The sequence below is a fragment of the Benincasa hispida genome, chromosome 4 (genome assembly GCF_009727055.1).
Source record: "Benincasa hispida cultivar B227 chromosome 4, ASM972705v1, whole genome shotgun sequence".
Classification (NCBI taxonomy): domain Eukaryota; kingdom Viridiplantae; phylum Streptophyta; class Magnoliopsida; order Cucurbitales; family Cucurbitaceae; genus Benincasa; species Benincasa hispida.
The window spans coordinates 69,453,583-69,453,814 of NC_052352.1; positions in this window are offsets into that span (position 1 = coordinate 69,453,583).

Consider the following 232-nt stretch of genomic DNA (forward strand, 5'->3'; position numbering starts at 1 on the left):
CAATTGAAAATATGACCATTTTTAAATTGAATGATTTATGGCAAAAAAAACATGATGTATAGGGTCTCATCTGCAGGTGTAGTATTCCAATTCTACCCTTGCCTTCCATATACCCGAATGATAGATGTTTTTCTCATTCTAGGAAAACTCACGGTATCAAATAAAAAAAACACATGGTTTTAGAAAAACCCATAGCAAAATTTCTCATTTTGTTTAATTTGATTTTAAATAT